This window comes from Symphalangus syndactylus, chromosome 3, assembly GCF_028878055.3.
Source record: "Symphalangus syndactylus isolate Jambi chromosome 3, NHGRI_mSymSyn1-v2.1_pri, whole genome shotgun sequence".
Classification (NCBI taxonomy): Eukaryota; Metazoa; Chordata; class Mammalia; order Primates; family Hylobatidae; genus Symphalangus; species Symphalangus syndactylus.
The window spans coordinates 3,058,403-3,079,844 of NC_072425.2; positions in this window are offsets into that span (position 1 = coordinate 3,058,403).

Below are 21,442 nucleotides of genomic sequence, written 5' to 3' on the forward strand. Positions count from 1 at the left end.
CAATGCTTCTGTGTAGTTTTTATTTGAAGATATTATTTTTCCCAATAGAGGCCTCTTAGCGCTCAGAATGTCCAATTGCAGTTTCTACAGAAAGAGTGTTTCAGAAAGGCTCAATCAAAAGTAAGGTTCAACTCTGTTAGTTGAATGCAGAGAACAGAAAGAAGTTTCATACAATGCTTCTGTGTAGTTTATATTTGAACATATTCTTTTTTCCACTATTACCCACTTAGCGCTACGAATGTCCAGTGGCATTTTCTACAGACAGTGTGTTTCAAAACTGCTCAATCAAAAGTATGGTTTAACTCTGTTAGCTGAATGCTCAGATCAGAAAGAAGTTTCACAGAATGCTTCTGTGTAGTTTATATTTGAATATATTCCTATTTCCACTACTAATCTCTTAGCGCTCCAAATGTCCAGTTGCATTTTCTACAGAAAGAGTGTTCAGATCTGCTCAACCAAAAGTATGGTTTAACACTGTTAGCTGAATGCACAGATCAGAAAGAAGTTTCACAGAATGATTCTGTGTAGTTTATATTTGGAGACATTCCTTTTTCCACTATTACCCTCTTAGCGCTCCGAATCTCCACTTGCATTTTCTACAGAAAGAGTGTTTCAGAACGGCTCAATCAAAACTAAGGTTCAACCCTTTTAGTTGAACAAACAGAACAGAAAGAAGTTTCACACAATTCTTCTGTGTAGTTTTTATTTGTAGACATTCCTTTTCCCAATATAGGCCTCTTAGCGCTCAGAATGTCCAATTGCAGTTTCTACAGAAAGAGTGTTTCAGAACGGCTCAATCAAAAGTAAGGTTCAACTCTGTTAGTTGAATGTACAGAACAGAAAGAAGTTTCATACAATGCTTCTGTGTAGTTTATATTTGAACATATTCTTTTTTCCACTATTACCCACTTAGCGCTACGAATGTCCAGTTGCATTTTCTACAGACAGAGTGTTTCAAAACTGCTCAATCAAAAGTATGGTTTAACTCTGTTAGCTGAATGCTCAGATCAGAAAGAAGTTTCACAGAATGCTTCTGTGTAGTTTATATTTGAATATATTCCTTTTTCCACTACTACGCTCTTAGCGCTCCAAATGTCCAGTTGCATTTTCTACAGAAAGAGTGTTCAGATCTGCTCAATCAAAAGTATGGTTTAACTCTGTTAGCTGAATGCACAGATCAGAAAGAAGTTTCACCGAATGATTCTGTGTAGTTTATATTTGAAGACATTCCTTTTTCCACTATTACCCTCTTAGCGCTCCGAATCTCCACTTGCATTTTCTACAAAAAGAGTGTTTCATAACTGCTCAATCAAAAATATGTTTTATCTCTGTTAACTGAATTTACAGATCAGAAATAAGTTTCACAGAATGCATCGGTGTAGTTTTTATTTGAAGATATTCTTTTTCCCAATGTAGGCCTCTTAGCGCTTAGCATGTCCAATTGCAGTTCCTACAGAAAGAGTGTTTCAGAACGGCTCAATCAAAAGTAAGGTTCAACTCTGTTAGTTGAATGCACACAACAGAAAGAATTTTCACAGAATGCTACTGTGTAGTTTGTATTTGAATATATTCCTTTTTCCACTATTACCCTCTTAGCGCTCCGAATGTCCACTTGCATTTTCTACAGAAAGAGTGTTCAGAACTGCGCAATCAAAACTATGATTTAACTCTGTTAGCTTAATGAACATATCAGAATTAAGTTTCACACAATGCTTCTGTGTAGTTTTTATTTGAAGATATTATTTTTCCCAATAGAGGCCTCTTAGCGCTCAGAATGTCCAATTGCAGTTTCTACAGAAAGAGTGTTTCAGAAAGGCTCAATCAAAAGTAAGGTTCAACTCTGTTAGTTGAATGCACAGAACAGAAAGAAGTTTCATACAATGCTTCTGTGTAGTTTATATTTGAACATATTCTTTTTTCCACTATTACCCACTTAGCGCTACGAATGTCCAGTTGCATTTTCTACAGACAGTGTGTTTCAAAACTGCTCAATCAAAAGTATGGTTTAACTCTGTTAGCTGAATGCTCAGATCAGAAAGAAGTTTCACAGAATGCTTCTGTGTAGTTTATATTTGAATATATTCCTATTTCCACTACTAATCTCTTAGCGCTCCAAATGTCCAGTTGCATTTTCTACAGAAAGAGTGTTCAGATCTGCTCAACCAAAAGTATGGTTTAACACTGTTAGCTGAATGCACAGATCAGAAAGAAGTTTCACAGAATGATTCTGTGTAGTTTATATTTGGAGACATTCCTTTTTCCACTATTACCCTATTAGCGCTCCGAATCTCCACTTGCATTTTCTACAGAAAGAGTGTTTCAGAACGGCTCAATCAAAACTAAGGTTCAACCCTTTTAGTTGAACAAACAGAACAGAAAGAAGTTTCACACAATTCTTCTGTGTAGTTTTTATTTGTAGACATTCCTTTTCCCAATATAGGCCTCTTAGCGCTCAGAATGTCCAATTGCAGTTTCTACAGAAAGAGTGTTTCAGAACGGCTCAATCAAAAGTAAGGTTCAACTCTGTTAGTTGAATGTACAGAACAGAAAGAAGTTTCATACAATGCTTCTGTGTAGTTTATATTTGAACATATTCTTTTTTCCACTATTACCCACTTAGCGCTACGAATGTCCAGTTGCATTTTCTACAGACAGAGTGTTTCAAAACTGCTCAATCAAAAGTATGGTTTAACTCTGTTAGCTGAATGCTCAGATCAGAAAGAAGATTCACAGAATGCTTCTGTGTAGTTTATATTTGAATATATTCCTTTTTCCACTACTACGCTCTTAGCGCTCCAAATGTCCAGTTGCATTTTCTACAGAAAGAGTGTTCAGATCTGCTCAATCAAAAGTATGGTTTAACTCTGTTAGCTGAATGCACAGATCAGAAAGAAGTTTCACCGAATGATTCTGTGTAGTTTATATTTGAAGACATTCCTTTTTCCACTATTACCCTCTTAGCGCTCCGAATCTCCACTTGCATTTTCTACAAAAAGAGTGTTTCATAACTGCTCAATCAAAAATATGTTTTATCTCTGTTAACTGAATTTACAGATCAGAAATAAGTTTCACAGAATGCATCTGTGTACTTTTTATTTGAAGATATTCTTTTTCCCAATGTAGGCCTCTTAGCGCTTAGCATGTCCAATTGCAGTTCCTACAGAAAGAGTGTTTCAGAACGGCTCAATAAAAAGTAAGGTTCAACTCTGTTAGTTGAATGCACAGAACAGAAAGAATTTTCACAGAATGCTACTGTGTAGTTTATATTTGAATATATTCCTTTTTCCACTATTACCCTCTTAGCGCTCCGAATGTCCACTTGCATTTTCTACAGAAAGAGTGTTCAGAACTGCGCAATCAAAAGTATGGTTTAACTCTGTTAGCTTAATGAACATATCAGAAATTAGTTTCACACAATGCTTCTGTGTAGTTTTTATTTGAAGATATTATTTTTAACAATAGAGTCCTCTTAGCGCTCAGAATGTCCAATTGCAGTTTCTACAGAAAGAGTGTTTCAGAAAGGCTCAATCAAAAGTAAGGTTCAACTCTGTTAGTTGAATGCACAGAACAGAAAGAAGTTTCATACAATGCTTCTGTGTAGTTTATATTTGAACATATTCTTTTTTCCACTATTACCCACTTAGCGCTACGAATGTCCAGTTGCATTTTCTACAGACAGAGGGTTTCAAAACTGCTCAATCAAAAGTATGGTTTAACTCTGTTAGCTGAATGCTTAGATCAGAAAGAAGTTTCACAGAATGCTTCTGTGTAGTTTATATTTGAATGTATTCCTTTTTCCACTACTACTCTCTTAGCGCTCCAAATGTCCAGTTGCATTTTCTACAGAAAGAGTGTTCAGATCTGCTCAATCAAAAGTATGGTTTAACTCTGTTAGCTGAATGCACAGATCAGAAAGAAGTTTCACAGAATGATTCTGTGTAGTTTATGTTTGGAGACATTCCTTTTTCCACTATTACCCTCTTAGCGCTCCGAATCTCCACTTGCATTTTCTACAGAAAGAGTGTTTCAGAACGGCTCAATCAAAACTAAGTTTCAACTCTTTTAGTTGAACAAACAGAACAGAAAGAAGTTTCACACAATTCTTCTGTGTAGTTTTTATTTGTAGACATTCCTTTTCCCAATATAGGCCTCTTAGCGCTCAGAATGTCCAATTGCAGTTTCTACAGAAAGAGTGTTTCAGAACGGCTCAATCAAAAGTAAGGTTCAACTCTGTTAGCTGAATGCACAGAACAGAAAGAAGTTTCATACAATGCTTCTGTGTAGTTTATATTTGAACATATTCTTTTTTCCACTATTACCCACTTAGCGCTACGAATGTCCAGTTGCATTTTCTACAGACAGAGTGTTTCAAAACTGCTCAATCAAAAGTATGGTTTAACTCTGTTAGCTGAATGCTCAGATCAGAAAGAAGTTTCACAGAATGCTTCTGTGTAGTTTATATTTGAATATATTCCTTTTTCCACTACTACGCTCTTAGCGCTCCAAATGTCCAGTTGCATTTTCTACAGAAAGAGTGTTCAGATCTGCTCAATCAAAAGTATGGTTTAACTCTGTTAGCTGAATGCACAGATCAGAAAGAAGTTTCACCGAATGATTCTGTGTAGTTTATATTTGAAGACATTCCTTTTTCCACTATTACCCTCTTAGCGCTCCTAATCTCCACTTGCATTTTCTACAAAAAGAGTGTTTCATAACTGCTCAATCAAAAATATGTTTTATCTCTGTTAACTGAAATTACAGATCAGAAATAAGTTTCACAGAATGCATCTGTGTAGTTTTTATTTGAAGATATTCTTTTTCCCAATGTAGGCCTCTTAGCGCTTAGCATGTCCAATTGCAGTTTCTACAGAAAGAGTGTTTCAGAACGGCTCAATCAAAAGTAAGGTTCAACTCTGTTAGTTGAATGCACAGAACAGAAAGAATTTTCACAGAATGCTACTGTGTAGTTTATATTTGAATATATTCCTTTTTCCACTATTACCCTCTTAGCGCTCGGAATGTCCACTTGCATTTTCTACAGAAAGAGTGTTCAGAACTGCGCAATCAAAAGTATGGTTTAACTCTGTTAGCTTAATGAACATATCAGAAATAAGTTTCACACAAAGCTTCTGTGTAGTTTTTATTTGAAGATATTATTTTTCCCAATATAGGCCTCTTAGCGCTCAGAATGTCCAATTGCAGTTTCTACAGAAAGAGTGTTTCAGAAAGGCTCAATCAAAAGTAAGGTTCAACTCTGTTAGTTGAATGCACAGAACAGAAAGAAGTTTCATACAATGCTTCTGTGTAGTTTATATTTGAACATATTCTTTTTTCCACTATTACCCACTTAGCGCTACGAATGTCCAGTTGCATTTTCTACAGACAGAGTGTTTCAAAAGTGCTCAATCAAAAGTATGGTTTAACTCTGTTAGCTGAATGCTCAGATCAGAAAAAAGTTTCACAGAATGCTTCTGTGTAGTTTATATTTGAATATATTCCTTTTTCCACTACTACTCTCAGCGCTCCAAATGTCCAGTTACATTTTCTACAGAAAGAGTGTTCAGATCTGCTCAATCAAAAGTATGGTTTAACTCTGTTAGCTGAATGCACAGATCAGAAAGAAGTTTCACAGAATGATTCTGTGTAGTTTATATTTGGAGACATTCCTTTTTCCACTATTACCCTCTTAGCGCTCCGAATCTCCACTTGCATTTTCTACAGAAAGAGTGTTTCAGAACGGCTCAATCAAAACTAAGGTTCAACTCTTTTAGTTGAACAAACAGAACAGAAAGAAGTTTCACACAATTCTTCTGTGTAGTTTTTATTTGTAGACATTCCTTTTCCCAATATAGGACTCTTAGCGCTCAGAATGTCCAATTGCAGTTTCTACAGAAAGAGTGTTTCAGAACGGCTCAATCAAAAGTAAGGTTGAACTCTGTTAGTTGAATGCACAGAACAGAAAGAAGTTTCATACAATGCTTCTGTGTAGTTTCTATTTGAACATATTCTTTTTTCCACTATTACCCACTTAGCGCTACGAATGTCCAGTTGCATTTTCTACAGACAGAGTGTTTCAAAACTGCTCAATCAAAAGTATGGTTTAACTCTGTTAGCTGAATGCTCAGATCAGAAAGAAGTTTCACAGAATGCTTCTGTGTACTTTATATTTGAATATATACCTTTTTCCACTATTACCCTCTTAGCGCTCCGAATCTCCACTTGCATTTTCTACAGAAAGAGTGTTTCAGAACGGCTCAATCAAAACTAAGTTTCAACTCTTTTAGTTGAACAAACAGAACAGAAAGAAGTTTCACACAATTCTTCTGTGTAGTTTTTATTTGTAGACATTCCTTTTCCCAATATAGGCCTCTTAGCGCTCAGAATGTCCAATTGCAGTTTCTACAGAAAGAGTGTTTCAGAACGGCTCAATCAAAAGTAAGGTTCAACTCTGTTAGTTGAATGCACAGAACAGAAAGTAGTTTCATACAATGCTTCTGTGTAGTTTATATTTGAACATATTCTTTTTTCCACTATTACCCACTTAGCGCTACGAATGTCCAGTTGCATTTTCTACAGACAGAGTGTTTCAAAACTGCTCAATCAAAAGTATGGTTTAACTCTGTTAGCTGAATGCTCAGATCAGAAAGAAGTTTCACAGAATGCTTCTGTGTAGTTTATATTTGAATATATTCCTTTTTCCACTACTACGCTCTTAGCGCTCCAAATGTCCAGTTGCATTTTCTACAGAAAGAGTGTTCAGATCTGCTCAATCAAAAGTATGGTTTAACTCTGTTAGCTGAATGCACAGATCAGAAAGAAGTTTCACCGAATGATTCTGTGTAGTTTATATTTGAAGACATTCCTTTTTCCACTATTACCCTCTTAGCGCTCCGAATCTCCACTTGCATTTTCTACAAAAAGAGTGTTTCATAACTGCTCAATCAAAAATATGTTTTATCTCTGTTAACTGAAATTACAGATCAGAAATAAGTTTCACAGAATGCATCTGTGTAGTTTTTATTTGAAGATATTCTTTTTCCCAATGTAGGCCTCTTAGCGCTTAGCATGTCCAATTGCAGTTTCTACAGAAAGAGTGTTTCAGAACGGCTCAATCAAAAGTAAGGTTCAACTCTGTTAGTTGAATGCACAGAACAGAAAGAATTTTCACAGAATGCTACTGTGTAGTTTATATTTGAATATATTCCTTTTTCCACTATTACCCTCTTAGCGCTCCGAATGTCCACTTGCATTTTCTACAGAAAGAGTGTTCAGAACTGCGCAATCAAAAGTATGGTTTAACTCTGTTAGCTTAATGAACATATCAGAAATAAGTTTCACACAAAGCTTCTGTGTAGTTTTTATTTGAAGATATTATTTTTCCCAATATAGGCCTCTTAGCGCTCAGAATGTCCAATTGCAGTTTCTACAGAAAGAGTGTTTCAGAAAGGCTCAATCAAAAGTAAGGTTCAACTCTGTTAGTTGAATGCACAGAACAGAAAGAAGTTTCATACAATGCTTCTGTGTAGTTTATATTTGAACATATTCTTTTTTCCAATATTACCCACTTAGCGCTACGAATGTCCAGTTGCATTTTCTACAGACAGAGTGTTTCAAAACTGCTCAATCAAAAGTATGGTTTAACTCTGTTAGCTGAATGCTCAGATCAGAAAAAAGTTTCACAGAATGCTTCTGTGTAGTTTATATTTGAATATATTCCTTTTTCCACTACTACTCTCAGCGCTCCAAATGTCCAGTTGCATTTTCTACAGAAAGAGTGTTCAGATCTGCTCAATCAAAAGTATGGTTTAACTCTGTTAGCTGAATGCACAGATCAGAAAGAAGTTTCACAGAATGATTCTGTGTAGTTTATATTTGGAGACATTCCTTTTTCCACTATTACCCTCTTAGCGCTCCGAATCTCCACTTGCATTTTCTACAGAAAGAGTGTTTCAGAACGGCTCAATCAAAACTAAGGTTCAACTCTTTTAGTTGAACAAACAGAACAGAAAGAAGTTTCACACAATTCTTCTGTGTAGTTTTTATTTGTAGACATTCTTTTTCCCAATATAGGCCTCTTAGCGCTCAGAATGTCCAATTGCAGTTTCTACAGAAAGAGTGTTTCAGAACGGCTCAATCAAAAGTAAGGTTCACCTCTGTTAGTTGAATGCACAGAACAGAAAGTAGTTTCAAACAATGCTTCTGTGTAGTTTCTATTTGAACATATTCTTTTTTCCACTATTACCCACTTAGCGCTACGAATGTCCAGTTGCATTTTCTACAGACAGAGTGTTTCAAAACTGCTCAATCAAAAGTATGGTTTAACTCTGTTAGCTGAATGCTCAGATCAGAAAGAAGTTTCACAGAATGCTTCTGTGTAGTTTATATTTGAATATATTCCTTTTTCCACTACTACGCTCTTAGCGCTCCAAATGTCCAGTTGCATTTTCTACAGAAAGATTGTTCGGATGTGCTCAATCAAAAGTATGGTTTAACTCTGTTAGCTGAATGCACAGATCAGAAATAAGTTTCACCGAATGATTCTGTGTAGTTTATATTTGAAGACATTCCTTTTTCCACTATTACCCTCTTAGCGCTCCGTATCTCCACTTGCATTTTCTACAAAAAGAGTGTTTCATAACTGCTCAATCAAAAATATGTTTTGTCTCTGTTAACTGAATTTACAGATCAGAAATAAGTTTCACCGAATGCATCGGTGTAGTTTTTATTTGAAGATATTCTTTTTCCCAATGTAGGCCTCTTAGCGCTTAGCATGTCCAATTGCAGTTCCTACAGAAAGAGTGTTTCAGAACGGCTCAATCAAAAGTAAGGTTCAACTCTGTTAGTTGAATGCACAGAACAGAAAGAATTTTCACAGAATGCTACTGTGTAGTTTGTATTTGAATATATTCCTTTTTCCACTATTACCCTCTTAGCACTCCGAATGTCCACTTGCATTTTCTACAGAAAGAGTGTTCAGAACTGCGCAATCAAAAGTATGGTTTAACTCTGTTAGCTTAATGAACATATCAGAAATAAGTTTCACACAAAGCTTCTGTGTAGTTTTTCTTTGAAGATATTATTTTTCCCGATATAGGCCTCTTAGCTCTCAGAATGTCCAATTGCAGTTTCTACAGAAAGAGTGTTTCAGAAAGGCTCAATCAAAAGTAAGGTTCAACTCTGTTAGTTGAATGCACAGAACAGAAAGAAGTTTCATACAATGCTTCTGTGTAGTTTATATTTGAACATATTCTTTTTTCCACTATTAGCCACTTAGCGCTACGAATGTCCAGTTGCATTTTCTACAGACAGAGTGTTTCAAAACTGCTCAATCAAAAGTATGGTTTAACTCTGTTAGCTGAATGCTCAGATCAGAAAGAAGTTTCACAGAATGCTTCTGTGTAGTTTATATTTGAATATATTCCTTTTTCCACTACTACTCTCTTAGCGCTCCAAATGTCCAGTTGCATTTTCTACAGAAAGAGTGTTCAGATCTGCTCAATCAAAAGTATGGTTTAACTCTGTTAGCTGAATGCACAGATCAGAAAGAAGTTTCACAGAATGATTCTGTGTAGTTTATATTTGGAGACATTCCTTTTTCCACTATTACCCTCTTAGCGCTCCGAATCTCCACTTGCATTTTCTACAGAAAGAGTGTTTCAGAACGGCTCAATCAAAACTAAGGTTCAACTCTTTTAGTTGAACAAACAGAACAGAAAGAAGTTTCACACAATTCTTCTGTGTAGTTTTTATTTGTAGACATTCTTTTTCCCAATATAGGCCTCTTAGCGCTCAGAATGTCCAATTGCAGTTTCTACAGAAAGAGTGTTTCAGAACGGCTCAATCAAAAGTAAGGTTCAACTCTGTTAGTTGAATGCACAGAAGAGAAAGAAGTTTCATACAATGCTTCTGTGTAGTTTATATTTGAACATATTCTTTTTTCCACTATTACCCACTTAGCGCTACGAATGTCCAGTTGCATTTTCTACAGACAGAGTGTTTCAAAACTGCTCAATCAAAAGTATGGTTTAACTCTGTTAGCTGAATGCTCAGATCAGAAAGAAGATTCACAGAATGCTTCTGTGTAGTTTATATTTGAATATATTCCTTTTTCCACTACTACGCTCTTAGCGCTCCAAATGTCCAGTTGCATTTTCTACAGAAAGAGTGTTCAGATCTGCTCAATCAAAAGTATGGTTTAACTCTGTTAGCTGAATGCACAGATCAGAAAGAAGTTTCACCGAATGATTCTGTGTAGTTTATATTTGAAGACATTCCTTTTTCCACTATTACCCTCTTAGCGCTCCGAATCTCCACTTGCATTTTCTACAAAAAGAGTGTTTCATAACTGCTCAATCAAAAATATGTTTTATCTCTGTTAACTGAATTTACAGATCAGAAATAAGTTTCACAGAATGCATCTGTGTACTTTTTATTTGAAGATATTCTTTTTCCCAATGTAGGCCTCTTAGCGCTTAGCATGTCCAATTGCAGTTCCTACAGAAAGAGTGTTTCAGAACGGCTCAATAAAAAGTAAGGTTCAACTCTGTTAGTTGAATGCACAGAACAGAAAGAATTTTCACAGAATGCTACTGTGTAGTTTATATTTGAATATATTCCTTTTTCCACTATTACCCTCTTAGCGCTCCGAATGTCCACTTGCATTTTCTACAGAAAGAGTGTTCAGAACTGCGCAATCAAAAGTATGGTTTAACTCTGTTAGCTTAATGAACATATCAGAAATTAGTTTCACACAATGCTTCTGTGTAGTTTTTATTTGAAGATATTATTTTTAACAATAGAGTCCTCTTAGCGCTCAGAATGTCCAATTGCAGTTTCTACAGAAAGAGTGTTTCAGAAAGGCTCAATCAAAAGTAAGGTTCAACTCTGTTAGTTGAATGCACAGAACAGAAAGAAGTTTCATACAATGCTTCTGTGTAGTTTATATTTGAACATATTCTTTTTTCCACTATTACCCACTTAGCGCTACGAATGTCCAGTTGCATTTTCTACAGACAGAGGGTTTCAAAACTGCTCAATCAAAAGTATGGTTTAACTCTGTTAGCTGAATGCTTAGATCAGAAAGAAGTTTCACAGAATGCTTCTGTGTAGTTTATATTTGAATGTATTCCTTTTTCCACTACTACTCTCTTAGCGCTCCAAATGTCCAGTTGCATTTTCTACAGAAAGAGTGTTCAGATCTGCTCAATCAAAAGTATGGTTTAACTCTGTTAGCTGAATGCACAGATCAGAAAGAAGTTTCACAGAATGATTCTGTGTAGTTTATGTTTGGAGACATTCCTTTTTCCACTATTACCCTCTTAGCGCTCCGAATCTCCACTTGCATTTTCTACAGAAAGAGTGTTTCAGAACGGCTCAATCAAAACTAAGTTTCAACTCTTTTAGTTGAACAAACAGAACAGAAAGAAGTTTCACACAATTCTTCTGTGTAGTTTTTATTTGTAGACATTCCTTTTCCCAATATAGGCCTCTTAGCGCTCAGAATGTCCAATTGCAGTTTCTACAGAAAGAGTGTTTCAGAACGGCTCAATCAAAAGTAAGGTTCAACTCTGTTAGCTGAATGCACAGAACAGAAAGAAGTTTCATACAATGCTTCTGTGTAGTTTATATTTGAACATATTCTTTTTTCCACTATTACCCACTTAGCGCTACGAATGTCCAGTTGCATTTTCTACAGACAGAGTGTTTCAAAACTGCTCAATCAAAAGTATGGTTTAACTCTGTTAGCTGAATGCTCAGATCAGAAAGAAGTTTCACAGAATGCTTCTGTGTAGTTTATATTTGAATATATTCCTTTTTCCACTACTACGCTCTTAGCGCTCCAAATGTCCAGTTGCATTTTCTACAGAAAGAGTGTTCAGATCTGCTCAATCAAAAGTATGGTTTAACTCTGTTAGCTGAATGCACAGATCAGAAAGAAGTTTCACCGAATGATTCTGTGTAGTTTATATTTGAAGACATTCCTTTTTCCACTATTACCCTCTTAGCGCTCCTAATCTCCACTTGCATTTTCTACAAAAAGAGTGTTTCATAACTGCTCAATCAAAAATATGTTTTATCTCTGTTAACTGAAATTACAGATCAGAAATAAGTTTCACAGAATGCATCTGTGTAGTTTTTATTTGAAGATATTCTTTTTCCCAATGTAGGCCTCTTAGCGCTTAGCATGTCCAATTGCAGTTTCTACAGAAAGAGTGTTTCAGAACGGCTCAATCAAAAGTAAGGTTCAACTCTGTTAGTTGAATGCACAGAACAGAAAGAATTTTCACAGAATGCTACTGTGTAGTTTATATTTGAATATATTCCTTTTTCCACTATTACCCTCTTAGCGCTCGGAATGTCCACTTGCATTTTCTACAGAAAGAGTGTTCAGAACTGCGCAATCAAAAGTATGGTTTAACTCTGTTAGCTTAATGAACATATCAGAAATAAGTTTCACACAAAGCTTCTGTGTAGTTTTTATTTGAAGATATTATTTTTCCCAATATAGGCCTCTTAGCGCTCAGAATGTCCAATTGCAGTTTCTACAGAAAGAGTGTTTCAGAAAGGCTCAATCAAAAGTAAGGTTCAACTCTGTTAGTTGAATGCACAGAACAGAAAGAAGTTTCATACAATGCTTCTGTGTAGTTTATATTTGAACATATTCTTTTTTCCACTATTACCCACTTAGCGCTACGAATGTCCAGTTGCATTTTCTACAGACAGAGTGTTTCAAAAGTGCTCAATCAAAAGTATGGTTTAACTCTGTTAGCTGAATGCTCAGATCAGAAAAAAGTTTCACAGAATGCTTCTGTGTAGTTTATATTTGAATATATTCCTTTTTCCACTACTACTCTCAGCGCTCCAAATGTCCAGTTACATTTTCTACAGAAAGAGTGTTCAGATCTGCTCAATCAAAAGTATGGTTTAACTCTGTTAGCTGAATGCACAGATCAGAAAGAAGTTTCACAGAATGATTCTGTGTAGTTTATATTTGGAGACATTCCTTTTTCCACTATTACCCTCTTAGCGCTCCGAATCTCCACTTGCATTTTCTACAGAAAGAGTGTTTCAGAACGGCTCAATCAAAACTAAGGTTCAACTCTTTTAGTTGAACAAACAGAACAGAAAGAAGTTTCACACAATTCTTCTGTGTAGTTTTTATTTGTAGACATTCCTTTTCCCAATATAGGACTCTTAGCGCTCAGAATGTCCAATTGCAGTTTCTACAGAAAGAGTGTTTCAGAACGGCTCAATCAAAAGTAAGGTTGAACTCTGTTAGTTGAATGCACAGAACAGAAAGAAGTTTCATACAATGCTTCTGTGTAGTTTCTATTTGAACATATTCTTTTTTCCACTATTACCCACTTAGCGCTACGAATGTCCAGTTGCATTTTCTACAGACAGAGTGTTTCAAAACTGCTCAATCAAAAGTATGGTTTAACTCTGTTAGCTGAATGCTCAGATCAGAAAGAAGTTTCACAGAATGCTTCTGTGTACTTTATATTTGAATATATACCTTTTTCCACTATTACCCTCTTAGCGCTCCGAATCTCCACTTGCATTTTCTACAGAAAGAGTGTTTCAGAACGGCTCAATCAAAACTAAGTTTCAACTCTTTTAGTTGAACAAACAGAACAGAAAGAAGTTTCACACAATTCTTCTGTGTAGTTTTTATTTGTAGACATTCCTTTTCCCAATATAGGCCTCTTAGCGCTCAGAATGTCCAATTGCAGTTTCTACAGAAAGAGTGTTTCAGAACGGCTCAATCAAAAGTAAGGTTCAACTCTGTTAGTTGAATGCACAGAACAGAAAGTAGTTTCATACAATGCTTCTGTGTAGTTTATATTTGAACATATTCTTTTTTCCACTATTACCCACTTAGCGCTACGAATGTCCAGTTGCATTTTCTACAGACAGAGTGTTTCAAAACTGCTCAATCAAAAGTATGGTTTAACTCTGTTAGCTGAATGCTCAGATCAGAAAGAAGTTTCACAGAATGCTTCTGTGTAGTTTATATTTGAATATATTCCTTTTTCCACTACTACGCTCTTAGCGCTCCAAATGTCCAGTTGCATTTTCTACAGAAAGAGTGTTCAGATCTGCTCAATCAAAAGTATGGTTTAACTCTGTTAGCTGAATGCACAGATCAGAAAGAAGTTTCACCGAATGATTCTGTGTAGTTTATATTTGAAGACATTCCTTTTTCCACTATTACCCTCTTAGCGCTCCGAATCTCCACTTGCATTTTCTACAAAAAGAGTGTTTCATAACTGCTCAATCAAAAATATGTTTTATCTCTGTTAACTGAAATTACAGATCAGAAATAAGTTTCACAGAATGCATCTGTGTAGTTTTTATTTGAAGATATTCTTTTTCCCAATGTAGGCCTCTTAGCGCTTAGCATGTCCAATTGCAGTTTCTACAGAAAGAGTGTTTCAGAACGGCTCAATCAAAAGTAAGGTTCAACTCTGTTAGTTGAATGCACAGAACAGAAAGAATTTTCACAGAATGCTACTGTGTAGTTTATATTTGAATATATTCCTTTTTCCACTATTACCCTCTTAGCGCTCCGAATGTCCACTTGCATTTTCTACAGAAAGAGTGTTCAGAACTGCGCAATCAAAAGTATGGTTTAACTCTGTTAGCTTAATGAACATATCAGAAATAAGTTTCACACAAAGCTTCTGTGTAGTTTTTATTTGAAGATATTATTTTTCCCAATATAGGCCTCTTAGCGCTCAGAATGTCCAATTGCAGTTTCTACAGAAAGAGTGTTTCAGAAAGGCTCAATCAAAAGTAAGGTTCAACTCTGTTAGTTGAATGCACAGAACAGAAAGAAGTTTCATACAATGCTTCTGTGTAGTTTATATTTGAACATATTCTTTTTTCCAATATTACCCACTTAGCGCTACGAATGTCCAGTTGCATTTTCTACAGACAGAGTGTTTCAAAACTGCTCAATCAAAAGTATGGTTTAACTCTGTTAGCTGAATGCTCAGATCAGAAAAAAGTTTCACAGAATGCTTCTGTGTAGTTTATATTTGAATATATTCCTTTTTCCACTACTACTCTCAGCGCTCCAAATGTCCAGTTGCATTTTCTACAGAAAGAGTGTTCAGATCTGCTCAATCAAAAGTATGGTTTAACTCTGTTAGCTGAATGCACAGATCAGAAAGAAGTTTCACAGAATGATTCTGTGTAGTTTATATTTGGAGACATTCCTTTTTCCACTATTACCCTCTTAGCGCTCCGAATCTCCACTTGCATTTTCTACAGAAAGAGTGTTTCAGAACGGCTCAATCAAAACTAAGGTTCAACTCTTTTAGTTGAACAAACAGAACAGAAAGAAGTTTCACACAATTCTTCTGTGTAGTTTTTATTTGTAGACATTCTTTTTCCCAATATAGGCCTCTTAGCGCTCAGAATGTCCAATTGCAGTTTCTACAGAAAGAGTGTTTCAGAACGGCTCAATCAAAAGTAAGGTTCACCTCTGTTAGTTGAATGCACAGAACAGAAAGTAGTTTCAAACAATGCTTCTGTGTAGTTTCTATTTGAACATATTCTTTTTTCCACTATTACCCACTTAGCGCTACGAATGTCCAGTTGCATTTTCTACAGACAGAGTGTTTCAAAACTGCTCAATCAAAAGTATGGTTTAACTCTGTTAGCTGAATGCTCAGATCAGAAAGAAGTTTCACAGAATGCTTCTGTGTAGTTTATATTTGAATATATTCCTTTTTCCACTACTACGCTCTTAGCGCTCCAAATGTCCAGTTGCATTTTCTACAGAAAGATTGTTCGGATGTGCTCAATCAAAAGTATGGTTTAACTCTGTTAGCTGAATGCACAGATCAGAAATAAGTTTCACCGAATGATTCTGTGTAGTTTATATTTGAAGACATTCCTTTTTCCACTATTACCCTCTTAGCGCTCCGTATCTCCACTTGCATTTTCTACAAAAAGAGTGTTTCATAACTGCTCAATCAAAAATATGTTTTGTCTCTGTTAACTGAATTTACAGATCAGAAATAAGTTTCACCGAATGCATCGGTGTAGTTTTTATTTGAAGATATTCTTTTTCCCAATGTAGGCCTCTTAGCGCTTAGCATGTCCAATTGCAGTTCCTACAGAAAGAGTGTTTCAGAACGGCTCAATCAAAAGTAAGGTTCAACTCTGTTAGTTGAATGCACAGAACAGAAAGAATTTTCACAGAATGCTACTGTGTAGTTTGTATTTGAATATATTCCTTTTTCCACTATTACCCTCTTAGCACTCCGAATGTCCACTTGCATTTTCTACAGAAAGAGTGTTCAGAACTGCGCAATCAAAAGTATGGTTTAACTCTGTTAGCTTAATGAACATATCAGAAATAAGTTTCACACAAAGCTTCTGTGTAGTTTTTCTTTGAAGATATTATTTTTCCCGATATAGGCCTCTTAGCTCTCAGAATGTCCAATTGCAGTTTCTACAGAAAGAGTGTTTCAGAAAGGCTCAATCAAAAGTAAGGTTCAACTCTGTTAGTTGAATGCACAGAACAGAAAGAAGTTTCATACAATGCTTCTGTGTAGTTTATATTTGAACATATTCTTTTTTCCACTATTAGCCACTTAGCGCTACGAATGTCCAGTTGCATTTTCTACAGACAGAGTGTTTCAAAACTGCTCAATCAAAAGTATGGTTTAACTCTGTTAGCTGAATGCTCAGATCAGAAAGAAGTTTCACAGAATGCTTCTGTGTAGTTTATATTTGAATATATTCCTTTTTCCACTACTACTCTCTTAGCGCTCCAAATGTCCAGTTGCATTTTCTACAGAAAGAGTGTTCAGATCTGCTCAATCAAAAGTATGGTTTAACTCTGTTAGCTGAATGCACAGATCAGAAAGAAGTTTCACAGAATGATTCTGTGTAGTTTATATTTGGAGACATTCCTTTTTCCACTATTACCCTCTTAGCGCTCCGAATCTCCACTTGCATTTTCTACAGAAAGAGTGTTTCAGAACGGCTCAATCAAAACTAAGGTTCAACTCTTTTAGTTGAACAAACAGAACAGAAAGAAGTTTCACACAATTCTTCTGTGTAGTTTTTATTTGTAGACATTCTTTTTCCCAATATAGGCCTCTTAGCGCTCAGAATGTCCAATTGCAGTTTCTACAGAAAGAGTGTTTCAGAACGGCTCAATCAAAAGTAAGGTTCAACTCTGTTAGTTGAATGCACAGAAGAGAAAGAAGTTTCATACAATGCTTCTGTGTAGTTTATATTTGAACATATTCTTTTTTCCACTATTACCCACTTAGGGCTACGAATGTCCAGTTGCATTTTCTACAGACAGAGTGTTTCAAAACTGCTCAATCAAAAGTATGGTTTAACTCTGTTAGCTGTATGCTCAGATCAGAAAGAAGTTTCACAGAATGCTTCTGTGTAGTTTATATTTGAATATATTCCTTTTTCCACTACTACGCTCTTAGCGCTCCAAATGTCCAGTTGCATTTTCAACAGAAAGAGTGTTCAGATCTGCTCAATCAAAAGTATCGTTTAACTCTGTTAGCTGAATGCACAGATCAGAAAGAAGTTTCACCGAATGATTCTGTGTAGTTTATATTTGAAGACATTCCTTTTTCCACTATTACCCTCTTAGCGCTCCGAATCTCCACTTGCATTTTCTACAAAAAGAGTGTTTCATAACTGCTCAATCAAAAATATGTTTTATCTCTGTTAACTGAAATTACAGATCAGAAATAAGTTTCACAGAATGCATCTGTGTAGTTTTTATTTGAAGATATTCTTTTTCCCAATGTAGGCCTCTTAGCGCTTAGCATGTCCAATTGCAGTTTCTACAGAAAGAGTGTTTCAGAACGGCTCAATCAAAAGTAAGGTTCAACTCTGTTAGTTGAATGCACAGAACAGAAAGAATTTTCACAGAATGCTACTGTGTAGTTTATATTTGAATATATTCCTTTTTCCACTATTACCCTCTTAGCGCTCCGAATGTCCACTTGCATTTTCTACAGAAAGAGTGTTCAGAACTGCGCAATCAAAAGTATGGTTTAACTCTGTTAGCTTAATGAACATATCAGAAATAAGTTTCACACAAAGCTTCTGTGTAGTTTTTATTTGAAGATATTATTTTTCCCAATATAGGCCTCTTAGCGCTCAGAATGTCCAATTGCAGTTTCTACAGAAAGAGTGTTTCAGAAAGGCTCAATCAAAAGTAAGGTTCAACTCTGTTAGTTGAATGCACAGAACAGAAAGAAGTTTCATACAATGCTTCTGTGTAGTTTATATTTGAACATATTCTTTTTTCCACTATTACCCACTTAGCGCTACGAATGTCCAGTTGCATTTTCTACAGACAGAGTGTTTCAAAACTGCTCAATCAAAAGTATGGTTTAACTCTGTTAGCTGAATGCTCAGATCAGAAAAAAGTTTCACAGAATGCTTCTGTGTAGTTTATATTTGAATATATTCCTTTTTCCACTACTACTCTCAGCGCTCCAAATGTCCAGTTGCATTTTCTACAGAAAGAGTGTTCAGATCTGCTCAATCAAAAGTATGGTTTAACTCTGTTAGCTGAATGCACAGATCAGAAAGAAGTTTCACAGAATGATTCTGTGTAGTTTATATTTGGAGACATTCCTTTTTCCACTATTACCCTCTTAGCGCTCCGAATCTCCACTTGCATTTTCTACAGAAAGAGTGTTTCAGAACGGCTCAATCAAAACTAAGGTTCAACTCTTTTAGTTGAACAAACAGAACAGAAAGAAGTTTCACACAATTCTTCTGTGTAGTTTTTATTTGTAGACATTCTTTTTCCCAATATAGGCCTCTTAGCGCTCAGAATGTCCAATTGCAGTTTCTACAGAAAGAGTGTTTCAGAACGGCTCAATCAAAAGTAAGGTTCACCTCTGTTAGTTGAATGCACAGAACAGAAAGTAGTTTCAAACAATGCTTCTGTGTAGTTTATATTTGAACATATTCTTTTTTCCACTATTACCCACTTAGCGCTACGAATGTCCAGTTGCATTTTCTACAGACAGAGTGTTTCAAAACTGCTCAATCAAATGTATGGTTTAACTCTGTTAGCTGAATGCTCAGATCAGAAAGAAGTTTCACAGAATGCTTCTGTGTAGTTTATATTTGAATATATTCCTTTTTCCACTACTACGCTCTTAGCGCTCCAAATGTCCAGTTGCATTTTCTACAGAAAGATTGTTCGGATGTGCTCAATCAAAAGTATGGTTTAACTCTGTTAGCTGAATGCACAGATCAGAAATAAGTTTCACCGAATGATTCTGTGTAGTTTATATTTGAAGACATTCCTTTTTCCACTATTACCCTCTTAGCGCTCCGTATCTCCACTTGCATTTTCTACAAAAAGAGTGTTTCATAACTGCTCAATCAAAAATATGTTTTATCTCTGTTAACTGAATTTACAGATCAGAAATAAGTTTCACCGAATGCATCGGTGTAGTTTTTATTTGAAGATATTCTTTTTCCCAATGTAGGCCTCTTAGCGCTTAGCATGTCCAATTGCAGTTCCTACAGAAAGAGTGTTTCAGAACGGCTCAATCAAAAGTAAGGTTCAACTCTGTTAGTTGAATGCACAGAACAGAAAGAATTTTCACAGAATGCTACTGTGTAGTTTGTATTTGAATATATTCCTTTTTCCACTATTACCCTCTTAGCACTCCGAATGTCCACTTGCATTTTCTACAGAAAGAGTGTTCAGAACTGCGCAATCAAAAGTATGGTTTAACTCTGTTAGCTTAATGAACATATCAGAAATAAGTTTCACACAAAGCTTCTGTGTAGTTTTTCTTTGAAGATATTATTTTTCCCGATATAGGCCTCTTAGCTCTCAGAATGTCCAATTGCAGTTTCTACAGAAAGAGTGTTTCAGAAAGGCTCAATCAAAAGTAAGGTTCAACTCTGTTAGTTGAATGCACAGAACAGAAAGAAGTTTCATACAATGCTTCTGTGTAGTTTATATTTGAACATATTCTTTTTTCCACTATTAGCCACTTAGCGCTACGAATGTCCAGTTGCATTTTCTACAGACAGAGTGTTTCAAAACTGCTCAATCAAAAGTATGGTTTAACTCTGTTAGCTGAATGCTCAGATCAGAAAGAAGTTTCACAGAATGCTTCTGTGTAGTTTATATTTGAATATATTCCTTTTTCCACTACTACTCTCTTAGCGCTCCAAATGTCCAGTTGCATTTTCTACAGAAAGAGTGTTCAGATCTGCTCAATCAAAAGTATGGTTTAACTCTGTTAGCTGAATGCACAGATCAGAAAGAAGTTTCACAGAATGATTCTGTGTAGTTTATATTTGGAGACATTCCTTTTTACACTATTACCCTCTTAGCGCTCCGAATCTCCACTTGCATTTTCTACAGAAAGAGTGTTTCAGAACGGCTCAATCAAAACTAAGGTTCAACTCTTTTAGTTGAACAAACAGAACAGAAAGAAGTTTCACACAATTCTTCTGTGTAGTTTTTATTTGTAGACATTCCTTTTCCCAATATAGGCCTCTTAGCGCTCAGAATGTCCAATTGCAGTTTCTACAGAAAGAGTGTTTCAGAACGGCTCAATCAAAAGTAAGGTTCAACTCTGTTAGTTGAATGCACAGAACAGAAAGAAGTTTCATACAATGCTTCTGTGTAGTTTATATTTGAACATATTCTTTTTTCCACTATTACCCACTTAGCGCTACGAATGTCCAGTTGCATTTTCTACAGACAGAGTGTTTCAAAACTGCTCAATCAAAAGTATGGTTTAACTCTGTTAGCTGAATGCTCAGATCAGAAAGAAGTTTCACAGAATGCTTCTGTGTAGTTTATATTTGAATATATTCCTTTTTCCACTACTACGCTCTTAGCGCTCCAAATGTCCAGTGGCATTTTCTACAGAAAGAGTGTTCCGATCTGCTCAATCAAAAGTATGGTTTAACTCTGTTAGCTGAATGCACAGATCAGAAAGAATTTTCACCGAATGATTCTGTGTAGTTTATATTTGAAGACATTCCTTTTTCCACTGTTACCCTCTTAGCGCTCCGAATCTCCACTTGCATTTTCTACAAAAAGAGTGTTTCATAACTGCTCAATCAAAAATATGATTTATCTGTGTTAACTGAATTTACAGATCAGAAATAAGTTTCACAGAATGCATCTGTGTAGTTTTTATTTGAAGATATTCTTTTTCCCAATATAGGCCTCTTAGCGCTTAGCATGTCCAATTGCAGTTTCTACAGAAAGAGTGTTTCAGAACGGCTCAATCAAAAGTAAGGTTCAACTCTGTTAGTTGAATGCACAGAACAGAAAGAATTTTCACAGAATGCTTCTGTGTAGTTTCTATTTGAACATATTCTTTTTTCCACTATTACCCACTTAGCGCTACGAATGTCCAGTTGCATTTTCTACAGACAGAGTGTTTCAAAACTGCTC